This window comes from Hibiscus syriacus, unplaced genomic scaffold (assembly GCF_006381635.1).
Source record: "Hibiscus syriacus cultivar Baekdansim isolate YM2019G1 unplaced genomic scaffold, ASM638163v2 tig00112230_pilon, whole genome shotgun sequence".
NCBI lineage: Eukaryota > Viridiplantae > Streptophyta > Magnoliopsida > Malvales > Malvaceae > Hibiscus > Hibiscus syriacus.
This window is the reverse complement of record NW_024063275.1, coordinates 2,550,926-2,571,445: the sequence shown is the minus strand read 5'-3', so window position 1 is coordinate 2,571,445 and position 20,520 is coordinate 2,550,926.

The window sequence follows — 20,520 nt, the reverse complement described above, 5'->3', positions numbered from 1 at the left end:
TTTAATGCTAACATAATCCCCATTAGAGATGCTAAGGAAATATCATACAATCAACTACTTTGGTTCAGGCGAAGAGGATCTGATTTCAGCCGATCAGTAGTTGTGAAAGACCATTACACTTCTAGGAAGTTTCTCCTTACCCCAGATGGTAAGTTCGAGTGCGTCACTGTTGTGCTCAAGGATGCTCTATTAATCAATGGGAAACTGTTAGAATGGCCTTGCAGCCAAGGATACCACATAGAATCAGTTCTCGGGTGAGTTTAGAGCAAGTATTTCAATAAAGTACATATGAATGATTTGAGATTTCACTCATCTCACCTAGTTCATAGAGACCGCCCAATGTTTGAATAGGAGAAAGAGACCTTCCTTGAGTGAATCATTATGCTCTAGAGCTGATTTTGATCAAGTCTTGAGGTATAGAAGATTCCTTGAGATATTTCATCTTGATATTAGTGTACAATTAGTGGCAGATCAGCTCAAAGTATTTCAGAACAGACAATGATGATGAGATTGTTAGGTGAGTCAGGCACCGAGTATAAAGACGTGTGTATCGATAGGTATAACTTAGTCAGTGGCTTGAGGGATTAGAGGTCCACGTGAGTAGAGAATATTAACGTCGTTTCATTCATTCTAGCTAAGCCAGAGGTGAATTGTATGGCCTCATTGGAGACCGTCAGCTTTCACCATCAGTGGCGAGCTTTAGCAACTTCAGTAGAGTTTGGAGTATCCAAAGTGTGAGCACTAAGGTAAAAGTCTACGAGAAATTTTCTTTCAAATCTGCAAGGAATTTTTATGGATGTGAATCAATAATGTTTATGGTAAATGATTATCTTAATTTCAAATGTAGTATTTCAGCTTGATCGAGGGAGCGATCCCCAGAGCTAAGCATGGTTGAGAACCTTATTTGGAAGCTGTCAGTTCTATGTTCAGACAGGAGAGTAAAGGGGCATATCAATTAGTTCTTGATTCGACAAAGTATGTTCACCTTGAGAGATCATAGAGAGGCAGAGTCAAGACATTGATGTCGCAAGTGAGTTGTTAGTTAGAGAATCCAAATGTGCAGATCCAAGTGGCCATTAAGTACACCTCAGTGGATTAGACAAGGTTATCTTAGGAAGTCGATGAGGACTTAGATCAGCCTTGATAGTCGACCTAATGGCATTTGTTATCACAAGTATTGCTTGACCTCAATCTTTTGAGTGTCAGAGTCAAAAAGATAGGTAGTTGTTCCTTGTTGAGTTGAAGATAAACTTTAAGAAATGTTAAGCTACAGAATCTCACCCTTGTGTGTTCCTTGGGGAAGTATCCTTGCTTGTAGTCCCATTAGATATGAGATTAGAAGGAGCATTTTTGCATCATCAGTAGAGGGTTCATGTAATCGAATCACATATAACTATAAATTCAATGGGAAGTCATGCAAGTAGAGGTTTCCATGAGAGTGTTGAGAGTACTCAGGTTACTCTTGTCAGTATAACTATCACCCTGTTATCAAAAATATTATAATATGTCTTATAAAATACCAAGGAACTTCAGTTGCTAACTAGGCTCGGGTACCTCAAGTACTCGCACGGAGTAAGTTAGCTCGATGTATATTCCAATACAACAGTTCCAAAATTTTACCCCAGATTCTAAAGGTATTGTAAGAGTTATAGTGAGTTGTTAGTTTCGAGGTACAATAAACCCCAAATATTACCAGGATGTATTCTTCCATGAATAATTAGTGAATCAGCCAAGTGAGCCAAGTCTTATCAGTGGTATCTTTGTGTGGTATATGAGCGTGAGTTATATGTCACACCTAGCAGTTTGCAACATTGCATAGTATCATAGATTTTATGTGCCTCAAATTAAATTAACCAAGTTCATTAAGCTATGTTTGACTATCATTAGCTGTCATCGAATAACTTAGTAATAGTAAACAATAGTGACTGTTAGACACAGAATCTCAGAATCCTTAGTCAGAGTGTGGAAATTAGAGACCTCCGCTTTGTCGCTTATGCTCTCTAGGAGAGTTAGATGTCGTTAGTTTCGCTCAGTAAATGGTTGATTTCTAATGTGAACAATTTAAATGCCTGATCAGATTAGTAAATCGTATGAAAGTCGTAATGTTATAAGAAATAATCAGGTACCATCGATGAGTATTAGATTAGAGTTGCGTAGTAAAAGCATAGAGATCGACATTGGTCGAAAATTATCAACATGTCTTCAGTAGTTGGTAACGAGATAGTGTTGCCAAGTGCCATGGGTTCTTAAAGATACCAAAGTGAGTTACCTATGTTTAGCAGGAAAAATAGATTGTCAGGTTACAAAGATAATTAACAGGATTGAGTAAGATAATTTACAGAATAATTCAGCCTTAGCAGTGATTTTTAAAGTAACGCCATACTTGTGGAACTCTCCGTGCGTGTAGTACCAGATAGCCAGGATGTGATTTCCTTATCTTCTTACTTCTCAAAGGTTTTCACTTAAAGTTCAGCAATAAGAGCGCCCTCAGAAAAATCATAGACCTATTTTACGGGTTTCGAGCAGTATGTCAGATTGTGGGGACTTCTTCCTTAAAAATCAGTTTCTATCAGGTTTAAGCACTTTAAGATTTATTAATTATGACTTAAGGATAGGTTTTTCAAACCAAGTAAATTTAGAGAACGAATTTTCTTTTAAGGAGGGGATAGTTGTAACACCTCAAATTTCAAGCTACCAGTTTCCAGTTTACCCAAGAGGCAAGTGGATCTCGCATAAATTATAATTCAAGTCGTTGGGCTTAATTGGGTTGGTATTAGGCCCAATTAGCCATAAAGAGGGAATTTTTGCATAATAGAAAAATGAAGAAGGACCAACAGCATAGTTAGCATGTTTTTAAAATATTGAGACTTTATTATCTCTTCATTCTTATCCTCTTCATTTATTATCTCTTTCACTTTTCCCTCTTCAAACTCCATGACAAAGGTAATGTTTTCTTAGCATTTTTTCATACTTCAATTTTGTCTTGATTTAACCCCCATCATCATTGGTTTAAATATTCATGCTTGGGTTTTTATGTTGTAAGAAAATAGGGGTTTGTTCAACCAAGCCTAGATGAGAGTGATTTCTAGCTAAATGAGATCAATTTCAAGATTCAATCAACAAGGTAGCATATTTCTAAACCTTTGGATTTTTAAGTTCGATACATTTTAAGAAATTGTTATTATTTGGAAACTTGAGAATGTTTAGGGTTTATCTTTGATTTCATGATCAAACTAGGGTTTAGGTGTTAAAAATATGTTTTTAAGACACATTAAGAACCTAAACAACTTATTAAAACTTTAGAAAAATATTAGAAACCAACCTAAGTCATTTAGGATGATTTTTGGGTTTTTAGACTAAAATATAAGTTTCAGGGTTAAAGTATCGATACTGGTTAAATTTGGGCTAAATTAGAGTTTTCAGATGGGAGTATCAATACTGCTAGGTTGAGTATCAATATTATCCCTACAGTATCGATACTCAGGGTTACAGTATCGATACCGAGGCCCTTTATTCGTAACAAAATACATTTTTGGTATCGATACTCATAGGGATATAGATAATACAGTCAGAGTATCGATACTACCCACCTCAGATGATCAGATTTGACCTGATTAAGGTCCATAATAGTTTGAGATGGTCTGTAAGGATAAAGTTTAGTCTGTAAGGAACGTAAATGGCCAAAAGAGATCAGAGACACCCGTAGAGGTGGGTTACAACCAGTGTAACCATACCAGGTGTAATGCATCCAAGTATATTCATTATGCTCGTAACAGATATTTATTGATGGAGGATCAGTGCACAGGGTGTACCGACAAGAGGTATGGCCAATGAATCATATTATGAAATAGTTGTGTCGTATATCGCAAGAACGATTGAGAATGTTGGATGCACAGTTATTCCTCTAAACTGAGGGTGAATTGAGGAAAAATGTAGGATCAATGAATAGAATATCGCTACCCAGAGATGAACCAGATTCAGATATCAGGCGAACCAAAACCACGGCTAATAAATGGTAACCACAGTAGTCACCGTGAAGCCTTGAAACGCTTAGCGATTTCCCAGAGTCAGAGAATGACTAAAATATTATTGGGTAGCGTATAACTAGATCAGTACTGATTATCATAAATAATATATTAGTAACTTCTTGCATAACGTTCTAGATTAGAGAACAAGCGAGTTAACAGCTAGGGTAAACAGTAAAGAGATAATTAATAACTGACAACAACTAGAAACTGTAATAGTAATAGTCTAAACAATAACTGTAAAATCTAGAAACAATAGTAGCTAGGATGTCGTAAAACTATACTTTGTATGACACTCGAGAAATAGCCAGGACACTCAAGTTTATTTAGTAGTAAGGCGATTATCTTACTTGTCAGAATGTCCAGGTATATATCAGTCAGTGCCAAGGCACTTCTTTTTCCAGCTGGGCGTAAATGCCCCAAGATTCAATGGAGTAAGTTGGTGGGTTTACGTTTTCGATGCAGATTCTGAATCTCACTCTGGTGTACTCGAGGGTATAATGGTAGACTAAAGGGGTACGTGAGCTCCATGATGCATATCCCTCAATTGCACCATGAAGCCTGCCACAACTTCATGTTTGTTGTTGTGTATCATATATTAGTATCTGCTAGAATAAAGGGGTGCATGAGCTCTAAGATACAACCCCTTAATCGTACCGTGATGCCTACCTTAGCTAGTATATGAGTCACAATAAGCATGGCATCCAAATAATGCATAGTATAGATAGTATCACATATAATTAATGCACAGTAGATCCAAACGTTAGGGTTAAATACCCCTACTTCAAAGATAGAGCAGCTAAGCCTTAAATAGGTAGCACTTGATATAGATCATGCATTAACCTACTAGTTAGACCACGTCTTCAGCATGCTTGTATTTACGAATTCTTATGTTGCTCTAGATTAGAGATTATATTGATGGGCATTGTAAGATCAACCTTTATATGTTTTGCATTAGCAAGTTAGTAAAATGAGCAGTTTGTGGAGCACCGTCGTAGCAGGACTTCAAGTATCTCCTTCAGAGTACCGCAACATATTTTAGTGTGCATATGTATTCATAGAGCCTTACATATGTATTCAATTTATTAAACTAAAAATTGTATTATTTTTATTTTAAATCATGTGTTATGAAGCTCCGGTTTTATAAATTACTATTATAACAATTGTTTATCTTTTTTATTATGATACCATTCAGTAAATTTGATAATGAAATGTACAGGTTTTGAAAATCAGGGGTTGCCTTGGTAGCCCAACGTGGCACTTTAGGCCCAATCTGGTTTAGGGTGTTACAATTCTCTCCTCCTGATGAAAAATTATAGGCAATTCATGCCATAATTAAATCTCAAAACATTTGATAATGCAAGACTCATACTAAATCTACTTCAAATATCAATTTTGTGCATTTATGGTGGATCAATCAATATAAATATATAATGTACAACCAAAAATTTTATAATTGGAAATATATGCTTCTGACCATAAGTCAATCATATGGAGGAGTATACTTTATTGGCTTGATGTACATAAGATTTATATGTAAATACCATATAGATAATAAAAGTTGTGTTCTCATAGTTTAGCTATTAAAATGAGGCAATCGATCAAAATTTTGCTAAACTATTTGTTCATAAAAAAATATCATTTGTAGTAGTTATTTCAACTGATATACCATATAATCTTTACAAGTCTAGAAAATAAACACACTAAGTTTAGCAATACGAATAGTCTTAATTTCATAATATGAAATATTTCATTTTCTAATCGAGTAAATAATCTCACAAACTACAGGTTGTGAGTTGATATATGTGATTTATCTCATAGATGCATCTACTAAACTCATATTAAAAAATTTCCACTTTGTGGATTAATGGACCCATATTTCAATCAAATATGCAAGATATTCAATCTCAGGTTTTGTAATTCTTAGTAATTTTTGTATCGTTATTGATTGGGATGGTCTAATCAATCATGCCAACTAATTAAAGTTTGAACTTGTAAACTTCTGGTATATTGTAACATTTGATTCAATCTTATTCATACAAACTTGTAAACTTCTGATTTACTATGAGCTTAATCTTATTGAAAAATTGTAAACTTCTATAATTAATTGAATTCAATACTAGGTACATACCTTTATGAAAGTATACACTTGTAATATACCGTTTAACCACGTATTTCAACCTATTAGTTATCAACTCTCATCCCCATAAACTTCCCCTTTATCTAAAAAATGCATAATCGTTAATAAAGAATTATATATACAAATTAACAATATGCAGTCAAAAGACATGTATGCATTGAACCAATTTTCAGATCCATCTCATACTCTGTTGCCTTTCCAATATGCATTTTTCTAAGAATAACAAGTAATAAACTATAATATATAATAATAAATTAAAATTTCAATCGTTTTCACTTCTAATGGGTGTAAGTATTCTTAAAATAACCAAAATATCCACGTCATTGATTATGACCATAACCATGGACACATCCATTACCACAACCACAATTACTAAAGTGCTCTTTGTTATAAGATATCATGTAACTTCCGGAATGGAATAAATCAAGACTCGTTATTTTTCTTAACCACAAGAAAACAAATTATTAACTTAAAAATACTTCATAAAATCCCTTTTCAAGAATATTATGTCTGCAGGACAATATATTTGAATAAAATACATTTAACTTTTGAAGAGTTTTCAATAACTTTTTTACTACTGGTTTACTATGAGAAAAAAATAAAAAAAAAATATAAACTATAGGAAGAGTACCTAAAGGTTGTTAATAATATCACCATCATGGCTGTTCTCGCATAGACTATCATAAACACAAAATAATCTTCCTTACATGGTAAAATCATAATCACAAAATATTTCTAAAAAAATCAAATTTCATAAGTAAAAAACATATCACTAAATAAACAATCTTTATGTTTATACCTTTTTTTTATCTATCTCAATAATTGTCATAAAAGATAACAATAGTATTCAATTATTATAAATCAATATGCTAAATAAATAAATCAAGGTTGTTGATACATATAAGATTTTCGACCATAATTAATATCATATTCGAAAATTCAATTGTTAGCAACGCAAGGTTCTATTATTGCTAACAAAGAAAAAAGATTAAGCCATCAGATTATTTGATAACTTACTTTTGTTAATGTATTAGCAGATAACATACGAAGAAAGTACTAGTTCACGTTTTAAAAAAATGGTCCCCAAACAATTAAAACTTTTTAATACTTTCAAAGCAGCAGATTCATGAAATCTATTTTGATGAGGTAAACATATGAAACATACCGGATTTGCCTTTTTTTAAAAGAATATAATTATGACACATTTATCTCCAGAACATTAGATTAAAGAGGGAAAAAACTCTTATAATTTTGTTAACTCAAATAATAACAATATTCGGCTATAATAAAATTACAAATAATTAGTAATTAAAAAATTATTATTGATTTAACTTTTGAGCCATCATCTATCACTTAAACATTAGTAACAAACAATGTCATCAAATAACGTGTAAACACATAGATCAAGTGATCTAGATATCCAACAACGAGAAGAATTTCAATTCAATTAAAACATTGTCTATACTTACCAAGTTAAGAAAAACTTTTATGCTATTCCAAGCTAAATATATATTTTTTTTCATATTTCAACATATTTTCTTGTTTTAAAAGTTATTTATTATTATAACATTATTAAAGACTAATGTATAATATTTCAATAAAACACTAAAGTGTAATCAAATTAAAATAAATATATGATCAATATTTAGAAATCACTAACATATCAAAAGTAGTATGAAGTATACTTATCGGATCTTTATCATATGTGATCTTGAATGAATGATTGTGGATGATGAATTGATCTTTAATGTAAATTCATTATTGCTTTTGAGCAAGTCGTCCTGATAACATGTTAGGAAATAATTTAAACGAAGCAATAAAAAGAAAATGAAGAGAAATGGATATAGGAATAAGGGGATAGAATTGAATTATTATCTCAATATAAATTGTGTACAATGCTTTCTTTGAATTCCATATTTATAAGAATAAGAACTATATATCATATAGAACTCTATCTCTAATGGATATTATAGTCCTAATAATAAAGTATATAAAAACCCTATCTCATACATAGAGATAAAAGATAGAGACATACATCCACATAAATAAATATTGATAATATTGTAAACCATAAACTATCCCCGACCGCTTGTTTAGTAATTAAGAAAATTAGTCCCATGTAGTAGCCCACAATTTCTTTTGACTAAATAAAAGAAATTAGTTTATGGTTATTTGAAGATAATTATTGAAAAAATAACAGTTCAATTATTTAATACATTTTATCATAAATCAAGTAATTAATTTTCTATGGTAAAGTATATAAATTGTCCCCCGATTATACGGTGATGCTTTGTTAAGACAACAAACTATTAAAAGTTGCAAAATAGTCCTCTAACTATAGATTACTACTTCGTTGAGTCCCTCAAATATTAAAAGTTACAAAATGGTCACCTGACTATTCATTATGTTTCAAATTTGTTTTTTTTTCGTTAAAATATTGATAACAATCTAAGTTGAACATTAACATGTTGGCTATGATATGATAAAATTCGATCCTTGAATTTCAAACGACTATCATATCTCAGTCATCATGTTAACGTCCAACTTAGACGACAATCAATTTTTTAACAAAAAAGAATGAGTGTGAAAATAATGAATAGTCGGGTGACCCTTTTGTAAATTTTAAAAGCAGAGGGACTTAACAAAGTAATATTTTATAGTCAAAGAATTATTTTGTAATTTTTAATATTTTAGGGCCTTAATAAAACATCAGCATAGAGTCGGGGGCTATTTGTGTATTTTACCCAATTTTCTAATAAGTTGGATTTTGTTTCATTTAAAAGACTATCATATCTCAGTCATCATGTTAACGTTCAACTTAGACGACAATCAATTTTTGATGAAAAAGGACAAGTTTGAAACATAATGAATAATCGGGTGATCATTTTATAAATTTTAATAGTAGAGGGACTTAACAAAGCAATGTTCTATAGTCGAAGGATCACTTTGTAATTTTTAATAGTCGAGGGACTTAACATAGGGGGCCATTTGTGTATTTTACCCAATTTTATAATAAGTAGGATTTTGTTTCATTTATTATTATTTTGGCAGATGAGAATTAGTTCCATATAGTAACTCCATTAATTTCAAGTAATTAAAAATCTTTAAATTAATCTCTTAGAAGGATCGGGTCTTTGTTATTTATTGATGATTATCGTTTTTTTTTGGTGAATTGATTATTATAGTTTTTATTATGAATTGTCTTTTAAAATCGTGTCAGAACTATCTTTGAGTTTTTAGGTGTTAGATGGAGATCAATCTAACTTAATTTTTAAGATTTTCAAGTTTTGAAAAATAAATAAATTTAGAGTTTCCATCGACATTTAGGTTAGGTATGTCAAATACCTAAAAATACTCTTTATTATATTTTTTAAGAAAAAATTAAGTTAAAAGATTAAAAAAATAGCCTACGTTTGACCAGAGATTCATTTTCTAAGGGTTCAAGAATCGATTACGCGTGGAAAATGATAAGCACCCCACAACACTTGAAATGGGTACCTATGCTATTCTACACAATCTAAATATCAAAACTTGCAAATTCAAATATATATTTCAAATATGAACCTTTTAGAAAAATTAAAAGGTGTATTATTTTGTATAAACAATCATATAAAACATATTTTTTGTCAGTTAAGGTGTGCTTTCATAGATTCCACATAAAATATAATATTTCCCTGATTTTTAAGTAAGTTATGTATGCCTAATATATTTAAAAACTCCCCCGAATATTTAAAAAATGATACTATTTCATTCGAGCAACCCTTGGGAACACAATCCTTCTTAGTTAAGGTGTGTTTCCATAGATTTTTCTCACAAAATAATATTGCTTTGTCTTTTAATAAATTATGCAGATAATTAAAAATAATATTTAACATGAGAAAATATGAACAAGTTACATAGAAAAAGATAAGGTGTAAAAATATAAAATATATGAACTAAATGGACATAAATATTTTATTTAATGCACTGTAAGTGAAATAAAGACCAAAAATATCATGTAGAGCTAAAATCAAATAAAACATAATGATTTGTAATGGGATGAGGTTTAGATGGCAGAAGATGGGGCTGATGGCTATGGGGAAAATGACTTTTGTGTTGATGGTGGGCGGTTATTTGATTTTGGCATAGTACTAAGCTCCCTTTGTTTCCTTCTTTATTTTGTTGTGTTTTTTCAAATAGATTCCCCTCTTTCATTTCATTCTTTACAAGTTTATATCAAAGTTGAGATAGGTGTAAAGCTTGCTATAATAGGTGACCAGTAGGTCAGATGTCTGGTGTTGATTCAAGCGACAGTGATGGAACGGCGTAGAGGTGACAGCAGCTAATAGGTATTGAATGTTCTGAATTCTTAAAGATGTTTTCAATTTTTTACTTTTTTCTTTGCAATAATAATAATAATGTAATATGAATGGACAAAAATGGTGATTGCAGCCGCCCCTCTTTGCTCATTACTATGAAACGAGAATATAGAAAAGATATTAAACACCAATTTTGTCTAGCATGACTGCAACAAAACTCGAGATCGAAGTTATTCTCATTATGAACTCTTCAATCTTCTTTGAAGGCAACTATTGAGGTTGAACAAGCTCTCCTACATGAACTTATTCGGTTTTGGTTGTTTCCTCCTAATTGGAAAATTTAGACGAGCTCTCATATATGAAATCTTTATTCTTCCACAAAGATCATTCTGAGATTGAATGAACTCTTCTATATTTACTTCTTCTTTCTTTTTGAAAAGATTAGACGAACTTTCTTATATGTATTCTTTATTTTTTTCATCATGTTCATTCTAAGGTCGAACAATATATCCTATATGAACTTCTTCTCCCATCAATCATGTTGATCCACCTCCTTTTGTGAGGGAAATTATCAAAATTGAACATTGATCCACCTCCTTCTATGATAGAATTAAACAAAAGAGTGATGTTGATCCAACTCTTTACATGATGAAATCAAGCAAGATGGTGATGTTGATCCAACTCCTTATGTGATGGATAAGCCAATGTTGAACAAGTTTTTCTCATTATGAATATTTTATCCCTAAACAAACGAGTTCTTCTCATTATGAACCCCTCCATAAGAAATGTTAATCCACCTCTTTCGGTGATGGATTTAAACCTGCAAAAGATTATCCTATCGTTGATATGTATTTAAGGTACCCGAAGGTAATGTCCTGAAAATCCTTGATTCTCTATGGAGATATATTTCTTCCAATAGTGAAGATATGGATTATCCTAGCTGAAATCTTCTTCTTCAACACAAAATTATGAAATGAAACCTTTACTGAATTTTTTGAATTCCTATCAAATATTCAAAATTTTGATGAGTAAGCAGAAAAACAATCTCAAGCGATGCAAAATTTCTTTTAAGAAAAAATCTCAAATTGGATGAAATTTGTATTAAGAAAAACAATCTCAAATGAGAAAAGATTCTTTTCGAGTTAAATGATCTTGAAGTTTGAGTTTCGTGGAAACCTATCTTGAGCGAGATGAAATTCTATTTCAAGGAAAACAATCACAAGCGAGATAAAATTTTATTTCAAGTAAAAACATTAAATGATAAACTTTGAAAATCACTTTCTGATTTTTTTACAAATATTGTATGAAAACATCATGCCCATAGGTCTTATAGATGGCCCGGAGGACTTATCATCTTTCTTGAAAAAATTATAGATGACCCAAAGGATTTAATCATTATACTGAAAGACTTACTAATGGACTGAAGGACTTATTTACGTAAGAAATATTTGGAAATTAATTTTTTGTTTTTTCTTAATTCATTTAAAAATATCATATCGGTCAAGTAACATGCCCTATTTCAAAGCAATGTTTCTTTTTGTGGATTGGGCTTCTCTATTCTTGAGACCTTGTATCTCTAACATAATTTCTTCTATTTGAGGTATGAATTTGGTATTCTCTTCTTGAGATATTGTCATCATAAATCTTCTTCATTCATTTAAAGACCTTTAAAAATTATACATTTGAATGCAATTTTCTTGAGTGTTTTCTAGGGTATCAAACTGAAGAAAATGATTTTTTTTGAATTTATCCTCATGAAAGGATACAATGTTATTAAGAAAGACATGATTTCAAGAGAATATTCAAGGCCATCCCAGTGATAGGGAAATCCAAGTTTCTTGTTGTACATGATGATATATGTTTGATGAAAAGATGCATAATCATGTGTGTGCATGTCATTGTGGGCTTTCTTGATTAATGATAATGGATAGATGCACAAGTGATCTTCATTTTCTTCATGATTTATCCACCTTCATTTTTTTCACACTAGACTGTACCCTTTTAATTCTTGATTGGTGAAAAAATTTTCTTATTTCCCCAACAGACTTTTTCCCCAAGGTTACTTCTTTCTTTGCCCCATCTTTAATCACGAGCTTCTATGTATGAGAGATATTTTTTATCCACAAAAATCTATACCCTAGGGAGATTATCTTGTTTGAAAATGTTTTTCTTCCTCTTTCATTTTTGAAAAAGCAAAAAAGTTCAATGAAGAAACAAAACAGTGCATGATCGCATGTAAATATATATTTATATGGCACGTAAATCTATGCAAATATACACAATTGATGCAAGTAATACAGTGATGAGTGAGTATTGTCTCCACAAAGATTGGAGGTATTATAAAATCCAGCTATAGCAAACAAATATTGTCACGAACTAAATCTAAAACTAACTAAATCTAAGCATATTCACAATTGTAAAAACAAATAAAAGTATAGTTATGGCAAATGGTATGTATAAATGGTGATGGAATGTTGTGGCAAGAATATAGTGAAGTGGAGTGAAATTACTATGGTGACAGATTGATGAAATTGTAAAAGTGTGATGAAACAAGAATTTAAGTAAATTGCAAAAGTATGCTAAAGAAGGAGAATAAATTGAACTCTGGGAAATGAGATAAGATTAACAACCTCACACAATCGATCCCTTCTAAAGGTAAATGGTATGGATTTCCTATGGCAATAATATTCTATGTTAATAATATTATATGTTAAGGATTCTTTGTTTCTATGAGTATATTGCCCGGTGAGATTTGCTGAAAATGCTCCTAAACTCTCTAAAGCAAGGAACCTGATAAAACTAATTCCACGACAATACTTCTTAGTGTAAACTGCAACACTAGCCTATCCACTAAGTCATATCCCTTTTAGTTGGATAAAACCCTCTCCTTATCTCTAAGGCAGGTCAGAACCTCCCTATTACGGTTTGGCTTCCTTGCTCACGTAGATCTGAGCTAGCTCTCATGATATTAGGTATTTATACTTAGAAAATGGTAATCTCTCAAAAGCTCTTACAAGACTAAGCATATTACGCTACAGTAAACTGTGATCTCTCAAAAGCTCTTACAATGCTACAATGTATAAAGTTAAAAATAGTTAGCAAAACAATATTTAAACATAAAAACATCCAAATCATCTATTAACTTAAAAAAAAAAATCCTTCATAAATCCATCACCAAATAAGGAAATACATGGTGTAGGCAAGTTTATCCCAAAATATTCAAGTTTAGTACAAGCCCAAGAAGATAGAAAATAAAGAACAAAGAGAAGAAAAACTCCCAAATGGGCTATTGTTGTGACCTAGCTACACCACCATGCATCCACCCTAGCAAGCTAGCCTCTTTAGAAGTCTAGTTGCTACCTCCTTCAAGCCCGGCTATGGAGGATACCACAAAAAGGAATGAAATGAAGAAGAAAATAGAAATGAGCAGCCATCTCTCTCTTAGGTCACCTACCAAAACCTCTCTCTAAAAATCTCTTTAAAATGTAGGGCAACTTAGGTATTTATAAAGGGAATATTTCTAGGGTTTTAGGCCTAAAATTCCCTTTGTACCCTAGATGACACCCTCTTCACGTGAATGGGTGGTTATTTGTGGAGAGTGGTTCCAAGTTTGCAGCAGGGTGGTGAGTCAAGTGTGGCTGGACAACTAAGCAAAAATATTTTTGTTATTTTATCTTTTTAGCTCCAAGTTTATTGTCCATCTTTCGTTATGGCAAGTCTTTTCGCTTTCCATCTCCATAATGCTACAGAAACAATTCTCTAGCATGCTACAGTGGCCACATCTTCTCATAAAGCTTTCATTGCCTGCAAAACACCACAAAAACAAAGACGTTTCCCTCAACATCACTAGTTTTCAATAAATTTGTGTCGTAGAAAGAATTTACCACCAAATGCAACTATATGACCTAAATGCACTCTAAATGTTATGACATGGGCTTTAGAATAAACAATAACCTAAGTAAAAGGCAAAAAATACAGCCTTTTACAGGGTTATCACACCACCAAACTTAACATATTACTTGTCCTCAAGCAATAAATAATAATTAGCAGAAAAATATGCTATGGTAGAAGTTTAGTCATGGTAATAGTGTTGGATAAAATTTCAGCCCTCATAAATAAATGGCTTCAACATGCTAGACAAGTCTGGATGTCAAGAACATTTCCCTAAAGCAAGACCATTTGCATTGTGTGTGTGATTGTATCCAGTCTATGCTTAACGAAGTTAGAAAAATTCTAATGAGGTTCCCTATTCTTCATTAGCTTTTGTTTACTAGTTAAGCACGCATTTACTCCCATTAACATTAACTTAAGATAAATTTAACTTAATATTTTTTAAACACTTCTACGAGTGAGTCAACCTATCAAAGCTATCATCCCAAACTCTAGATGAATGGGAGCATACCTTCCATCCCCGAGCTAGTCAGGCAGAGTCATCTCGTGACTACTTTCATTCACTCGTATATTATAGTTACCATTTATTGAAATACATAATCCATATATTGCTATAGCAAATAAGAGTATATGTCTATAATTATGTCAAGATATTTATTCGTAATTCAACAACATTTAAGTACAATGGAGTTTAATCAAGCATTTATCAATTAAGCACGTTATTCATAAATTGATGTTGTAGCATACAAAGGTTCTTTCATAAAAAAATTATAAGCTCCTTAAGAATTGAAAACAAACAATTGTGTATCAAGGTTCACAAAGTCTCAAGCTCTAAGGTTGGTCCTATCAATCCTAACAATCATATACATTCAATTTATAGCCATAGGAAAAATTTATCACCATCGGGCATCCGTAACTTATTTCAACAAAAACTAACTTAACCTAATTAAATGCCATAACATAATTCTACTAATATTATTGATAACTCTGTAAAAAGGCTACTTTTAAGGCCTTTTTCACTTATGTTATTGTCTGTCTAAGTATTCATTTAGGTCATTTTAGATGCATGTAGCTGCATATAATTGCAATTGTGGTGGTTGTGTTATTTTATTTTGCCAATGTGTTGTATGAGGAGGAAGGTGTGGTTTTTAATGATGTGCAGGAATAACAAGCAATGGCAAGCTGGGAAAGAGTATTGTGGCATCACACGCTGCTGAAGCAGAATGAAATGCCTTGGCTTTTCTGGTGTAGAAAAAGACAAAAAGATATTTTTATAAAAAGACAGCTAGCAAGGCACTTGTCTGATGGTTGCAACTGCCTTCTGTGGACCACTTCCACCTATGGAGATAGACCTCACGCATAAGGAGTAACTCTAGGGGTATGATGGTATTTTGAATGCAAAAACCCAAGAATACTCTTAGATATTTTTAATTATTTAAAGACACCACATAGGAGAGAGATAAGGAGGTTACACGTTAGTTGGAAATCTCTATTTTCTTCATTTTCTCCACCATTTTCTTCCTTCTATTTTTTAGTGGTGTTCCTCAATTGATGGACTCTAAGGAGTGGCGAGCTAGACGCCCGAGAGGAGCTAGCGAGCTAAGGCGGATCATGTAGCCGAGGAGTGCTTCAACGGTGCACGTCGAAGATTTTTTTCTCCTTTCCCTTTGTTGTTATTTCTCATTTGATTTGGGTTGAAAGGAATAAATGGATTTTATGATTTATTTCATGGATTATTCGAACCCCACCATAAAATAGCTTTATTTGGTGGGAGTTCACTATAGATGTTCAAGTTCTTTCTTTAATGGATGATTGTTCATTTTCTATGATCTTATTTGTTTTTTTATAGTGCTTAATGACCTAAGGTTAGAGGAGCTATGAGACTATCCATTCCTTAGGAAAATACTTAGTGTTCGAGATAAACTAAGTAACTTATCTTTAGTGTTTGAGAGAAACTAAGGAGGATCAACATAAGCAATGGGTTTTAGATAGTAACTGAGCCTAATCTCCCTTAAACATAAGGATGGGATTTCAATTGACAAAAAGGAGTAGTGCTAGGTCGAGAGGGTAGATGCTAATGTGAATATTTAATGGTATTTCCATGACATATTCTGTTGCACTGATGGAATCCCTGCACTTGTTAACGCCAAAAAGTATTGCCATAGCATTCTCAACCTGTCGAGTCCCTTGACTAGAGATAGCATAGGGCACCTTTAGTAATTCTGTCATGCAAGTAAAACATAAAAGTGAGATCATCCTGCGAAGTTCAACTAGTTCCCAAGTGATTCATTCTTTCATTCACATAGTAGCTTGTTGTGCGAGGATTATCAATGCATTTTAATCAAATCCAGTGTTTACCTTTTGTTCTTCTTTTATATTTTCACTTTATTTTACTACACAAACATTATTTTTCCAGGAAATTTCCATCTATTTTGCCACTACATCTCTTTTTGCTACCACATCACACTATCATTCCATCCCCACCAACATGCAATTCATTTTGTCTCGGTATCTTTCACTAGTACATACCATCACACTACCTATACTTAGATTAAGTAGTTCTTTACTTTGGTTATACTCATAAATTTCCACCAATCCCTGTGGAGACGATACATACTCATAATTATATTACTTGTTTGATTGTGTATACTTGCACATATTTCGTGTCCATATTTAGTACTCACAAAAACGCAAATAACTATCGATACAAATGCTTAACTACGGACAATAACTCCCCCAAACTTGAAGGCTACATTATCCTTAATGCATGAATACTAAATTAATAATGCTACACTACATGATGCAAAAACTACGAGAGGTGCCTCATGGTTGTGGTGTCTTGTCCCCATAACGCTTGGTGCATCTTCTCTTTGGGTTGATTCTTCTGGCTTGGTCTACTGACTGGTCTTGCTTAGGGTTGTGGCCTCAGATACTTCAGTAGAAGTTTCAATTGTACACCTGGCTAACATTTTTAAGTGATGTCTTGTAAGGCAAGGTTTAATAGGTTGTGGTTACACAGGAGAGAGTGTGATCACCTCAGTGTCAGTAGTAGAGTTGGACACAGCTTCTTCATTGGTGTTTTTAGCATTATTAGGATGACTGAGACTTTGTTGCCTTGGCAAGAGAATCTCCTCATCCTCAGTATCGAATAAGAAACGAGTGTTAAGTGGCTCAATGTCATAGGGCTCTATGAGCTCGGTAGCACTAGAGTGAGCATCCTCATCTTATTGTTATGCTTCAATGGGTGGGGCAGTCGTTGTCTGGTTTAGATGTCTACGACTTATGGGGCTTGTTCAAAAAATGTTACGGTAGAAGTTTTCTCCTCTAAAATGTCTTTAGGGAAAGGAGTGAAGGTTTTGGTGTTCAAATGCAGTATCTCTTTGAAAAAAGATGACATAATCGCATCCCTTTTCCTCATATAGATGAAGAAGGTATGCATCTTGGTCTCCAGCTTCTCCACTTGCTCCTTTGTCTCTTGAGAGGAAGCCCCTATAGCCGCAACAACAGTTTTATAACCCTTTTCAAAGATCTCTTTGGGATATTCCTCATCAAAACCCATCAGCTCCGAAATCAACTTTTTAGTCATGCCAACATTCATTGGGATTTTTCTTCAAACATCTCGTCCACCACTTTAAGATTTTTGCACATGGCGGAGATCAAGTTCAGAAATATCAATGTGCTCTTTTTCTACTTGAGGCAGTCGTAAACTTGTTGTTCAATGATCTCACCAACATTGATCGGACGCCCAAAAATAATAGAATGCAAGAGAAGCATATATTGCAACAAAACAATTATATGGTGCGATCTAGCCATTAATCGAGTTTTAATGAAGTGATTTCATACCTTGGCTTGAGGCTTCAGACAATGCCTCTCCACTCTCCACTTGTTGGGGTTTTCACCTTTCCACTGTTGGAAGCATAAATTCTCTAGGACTCCCACTTAGGTTTCATCATCCGTCGTAGCAAAAACCAATTCATGATGGTTGGTGAGATTTTCCAGCCTGAATAAATGCTTTATTGTTTTTGGTGTGAAGCGAACTCTCATCCCCCGCACCCAGAATCCATGGTTTATAGGTTTAGAGAGTTGATCTTTAAATTCCTTCACGATGGTAGGGCGACATCACGTAGATATTGATTAAAAACCTCCCAGTGGTGTTTTGCTATGACAGAAGTTACCTTAGGGGGAAAAGGCTCTTCATCTTCATCTGGCATAATAAAGCTCTGCTCTAAGTACACTGGCCAACCTTTTATGTTGAAATCTCTCCTCTATCATATCACCTTTAAATTTATAAATGAGATTTTGTGGCGGCGGTTGAGAGAAAAAACCCTTACCAAAAACATTCTTACAGTAGGACATCTTATATGTGATAAAAAAACAGAAAAAATAAACTCTATTATGGTGGCAGTGGGGGTTTCACGGCGGATAGAAGAAAAAGAAAGAAAACAAAGGTGGTGGCTATAGCAGAAATTGAGTGGAGAAGAGGAAGTTTGAGATAAAACTTAAAAAATAAAAACAAAATGAAGAAGAAAAAGAAGAAGAGGAGTGGGTAGTTTTAAAGAAAAAATGGGTAGTTTTGGGGGAGTTAATGCAAAAGTAGGAAAGAGAAATAGAAGGTAATAATTACCTAGAATGTGATTAGTTAGTTTAAAATTTTAAAAAGAAATAAAAATAAATAAAATAATTAAAAGAGATTTGTTTCTCCCTTTTTTCTGCCTAAGCCAAAAATCTGGTAAGGTTTCTTTTTGTTATCTTTTGAGCTCATTTCCCATGTTGCCACGTGTTTTTGGATGAACTAGAAAACAAACTAGAGTTAAAATTGAAATAAAAAGGAGAGAAAAAATGGTTAATTTAGAATAATTATTTATATAAAAACAATGAAAATAACTACTGCAGCGAGAATTTAAAGAGTGGGAGGAACAAACTCTAAAACATCATGGAGGACAAGTGTCAACTTGTGTCGTAATTTTAGGGCTCCATTGTGCACTTTGAGGCATTAGCCATTCACCTTAAAGATCAAGCCATTGTCGATATGTTTTATGTTTACAGCTCCATACGGGTAAATGTTATGCACTTAAAAAGGTCTAGACCATTGAGACTTTAGTTTACCAGGAAAAAGCTTTATCCTAGAATTTTATAGGATGACTTGTTGGCCTTCATGAAATTGCCGCAGTAGAATATTTTTTTGTTCCAATGTTTGGTCTTCTCCTTGTATAGAAGGGCATTTTCATAAGCCTGAGCACAAAATTCCTCCATTTCATTTAGCTCTAGAAACCTTTTCTCACCAGCCAGTTGGGCATCCATGTTGAGCTTCTTAATCACCCAATAAGCCTTATGCTCTAGCTCGGTAAGTAGATAGCACGCCTATCTATAGACTAACTTGAATGGGGTCTTAAAGGTTGTGCGATAAGCCAGAGTGCCTCATTGAGCTTCAGGGAATAGCCATTCCTATTCGGGTTCTCCACCTTCTCGAGAATCTACTTGATTTCTATGTTGGACACCTTAGTCAGTCCATTGGTCTGGGGTGATATGCTGTAACAATTTTATGTCACACCATATACCTCTACAATGCCTTATCAATCAATTTGTTGTCAAAGTGGGTACCTTCATCATTAATAATTGCTTTAGGTGCTCCAAATCATAAGAATATGTTCTTGTGATGGAACTTGAGCACAGTCTTCGAGTCATTTCGTTGTGTTGTTATGGCTTGTACCCATTTGGATATAGTCCACTATTAAGAGTATGTACAGATCACCAAAGGATGATGGGAAGGGTCTCATGAAATTGATTCCCCAAACGTCGAATAGCTCTATCTCTATAATGTTTTGCCATGGCATTTCTTGTCTATTCGAAATGTTCCTAGTATGCTGAAATCGATCACACAACTTGTAGAAATCGTATGCATCCTTAAAAAGCGTGGGCTAATAAAATCCATACTGTAGGACCTTTGCAACAGTTCTGACACTTCCAAAGTGTCCTCCACATGGTGCGTTGTGGAAATGGAAGAGAATATCATGTTGTTTTTCTTCAGGGACACATATCCTAATGATCTGATTGGTGTATTGCTTGAATAAATAGGGCTCATCCCACTGATAGTATCACACATCATGCATTAATTTCATTCTTCCCTAGCTATTTAAATCAAGAGGCAGAACACCAGTAACAAGAA